Source organism: Rhagoletis zephyria, unplaced genomic scaffold (assembly GCF_001687245.7).
Source record: "Rhagoletis zephyria isolate East Lansing unplaced genomic scaffold, Rhagoletis_zephyria_1.1 Rzeph_scaffold_01997, whole genome shotgun sequence".
Lineage (NCBI taxonomy): Eukaryota > Metazoa > Arthropoda > Insecta > Diptera > Tephritidae > Rhagoletis > Rhagoletis zephyria.
This window is the reverse complement of record NW_016159081.1, coordinates 93971-97493: the sequence shown is the minus strand read 5'-3', so window position 1 is coordinate 97493 and position 3523 is coordinate 93971.

Genomic DNA, 3523 nt, shown 5'->3' with positions numbered 1-3523 from the left:
TTATCTATTAACGATTTAACTATAGTTTGAAATAGATCAGTTTACGGCCTTTAATATGTTTAATTTTTTAAATGGTCCACCAAGTCGATTGACCGTGTATGTTCTTGTGGTGTGATTGTACCAGCTGCTGGTGCGACTTCAAAAACTATTTGAAAGTTGTATGATTGTACCAGCATGTTGGTGTCGTCAGTGGTGAAATCAGCTCAATTTTCTATGTAAAAAGTATTTTGGCGGAAATTTCGTGCACTATATGAGTCAAAGCCGTGTTTGTGGAAGATTAAGTTCACGATATTGCAGTTGTGAATTAACAAAAAAAAAACAATGTTTAACAAAATGGTAAAAAAATTATGAAATTTCGGCTCTAATCATTTCGATCCTTCCTCGACCTCATTGGTAAAGAAATATGCTGGTATGTTATATGCTTCGAGCCTGATGGTACAATTACTTGATGGAGCCAGCAAGCTGGTATCGTATATTTCCCCTTTTATACAAAAAGGTTTTTGGTTGGATAAAATATTAGCTTTTTTTCAGAGTTCATTGTTTTTCTGTACCATTTTCTATTGAAAATGTTTGCCCNGTGCTATTTTGACCAGTTTTATATACTAGGTAGGTACATATGTGCATAAATATCTATGTAGGTATACTTTTTTTAATGTTCAATAATTTCTTATAAAATTTCCACTTATACACTTAGGTCTCTTTTTATGCGGTTCTTTTTTATGCGGATTTGAATTTATGCGGGTTTTCAAACACTTTTTTCGCTGTAAGCGATTTTGCTTTTTTGAGAGCTTTTATTACATATATGTAAATGAGAATATAATATTTATAAAAATCATTAGTTTGTCTTTCATTTCATAAATGAGTAGGACATTATCATTTGCAGATGATTATTCCTGGTTCAGTCCCCATACATATGTATTTATGTAGTATAATACAAACTACAATTTGGGGTGTTAAACAGTATTTGATAATTAAGGTTGGTCCACATAGAACTTTTGCGTTGACTTTGTAGTTGGTGTTGGTTTGACAGAACGTACGTTAAAAGTATGCGTTCTACAATGAAGCTTGGCAGAGACTACGGGTCTGTTCAATGCACGCAATATACAAGCGGCATTACTGCCATACTGATGAAAATTTGCAACCCTGATGCAACTGCCCAACTAATAATACGTTGCTAGAAATCCACACAGAACGTGATACTTTAACAATTCGCGCAACATTGCGGTTGTGACTGCAGCTCGAACAAGCCCTACTTTGGCCACTAAATTAACATATTAACGAGAGATAAATTAATATTTCAAATCAATAATTGCATGAAAAATTATATTTCTTACCCTCATTTGATTAAAAGGAAAAAACATTTCATATAATTTTATTTATTTGCAACAGCTGGCGACCGACGCAGCGATCTTTCTGCTTTGTGTTGGCCTTAGCGTTGCCAAATTTTGGCTATATGGACGGCTGCTTTGAAATTCAACGCCAAAGTTTTATCTGTACCGGCCTCTATTCTTTGTTTACGCAAATACATATCCATACATACATATGTACATACAGTGCCGAACAGAAGTATTGGCACAGAGAATTTTCGGAATATATGCAAAGTTCTTTATTCTAATTTATTTTCGATATTTTTTTATAAAAATATTGTTATATTGTTCATTCTACACCAGAAAACATAATAATAAAAGCCCTAAACTTTGTGCCAAACTCAGGAAAATTCATCAAATTTGCACACTAATTTGCAACTTTTTATTCAGATTTTCTCGAAAAATTCTAAGTATGCAGTTTTATAGCCCATCGAAATTTAGTATAACAAAGTGCAAGTTTGAAGTCGCTAGAAAATCGCATTTATTTTTGGCAATTTTTTTCACGCAAGTTCTTCCATACAAAGTAATTCGACAATTATTTTTTGTATGGAGAAAATGAGCAACACCTTCCACTAAAAAAATTGCCAAAAACCAACGCGAATTTCTAGCAACTTTAAACTTGCACTTTGTTATACTAAATTTGAATGGGCTATAAAACTGCATACTTTGAATTTTTTTAAAAAATCTGAATAAAAAGTTGCAAATTAGTGTGCAAATTTAAAGAATTTTCCTGAGTTTTGCACAAAGTTTAGAGATTTTATTATTACGTTTTCTGGTGTAAAATGAACTATATTCTTATAAAAAATGATCGAAAATAAATTAGAATAAAAAACTTTGCATATATGGCGAAAAATTCACTGTGCCAATACTTTTGTTCGCCACTGTATGTCCTTGAACAACAGGCCACAAATAAATTTTTTCGCCAAGGATTATATTTCATTCAGGTATACAGCATAACTGCTACAAGTAGCAAACTATTTGTTAGCAAGTGCTTACTTCTTCATTACTTACTTTTCTCCATAAAGACCACATACATGCATATGTACATACATACAAAAACATACATAATACATCTATACATAAATACATACATACATTAATACACACATACATACATACATACATAAATACGTACATACATAAATACATACATACATAAATATATAAATATGCACATACATACATATATAAAAATGCATGTTATGTATGCACATACGTATGTATATAACTCTAAAAAATATTTCATTCCATAATCTATGCTTATGTATGTAATACATTTTATTTGTTGTTTTAAATGCTGCTTTAATATAATATTCACATATTTATATGCATATGTACATACAATTATTAACATACTTTCCTACATAATATATTGACATACAGTCCCACATTTTTATGCACAAAAATGCATGTGTTGTATAGTACACTCGAAGCGCTCGCTCGTCGCTCACTCATCTTACCTTGCAGAGCGAGTCTGCAGACAGCTACTCGCCTCGCACTGCGAGCGAGGCAACACACAACAGTCTCGCTCGTTTAATAGGAGCGCGAGGAAGCAAGCAGCACTCGCTCGTTTGCCGAGCAAGCCAAACTTCTCGTGCCTCGCCTCATTGCTGCTACGAGTACGAGCTGCGGGCGCCTTTTTGCCTGCGAAGCATTGAGTAGGAGTTTGCTCGCTCGAACTCCGAGTTTTTGCCCACCCTGGACACCACCCTGTGGAACCCCCTGTTTTTTTTTCTGTCGACCACTCAGATAATTGGCCGACCACCGTTTGAGCCTCTGTGGGAGAGAGGAAGCCTCTATATCTTCTAGTGGCGAGGAGTGGCTGACGGTGTCAAACGCCTTTGACAGGCCCAACGCCACTAGAATAGTTCTCTCACAGGGACGGTTGCGGTTAAGGCCACGTGTTATCGTGAGTGTTTGTGGCGTTAAGTGCTGTTGTTGTACTGTGCACTTTACGGAAACCATGCTGATGCTTCGCTGGAGTCAGGTGGTTCGTGAAATACGGGAGCAGCAAGGCCTCTAATGTCTTCGCTACCGGGGAAAGGAGTGTTATCGGCCGATAAGATTCTCCTTTGTTGGCTGGTTTCCCAGGTGTGAGCAGTGGGACCACTCTCCCCACCTTCCAGATGTCTGGGATGATGAGAGTGGCCATTGAC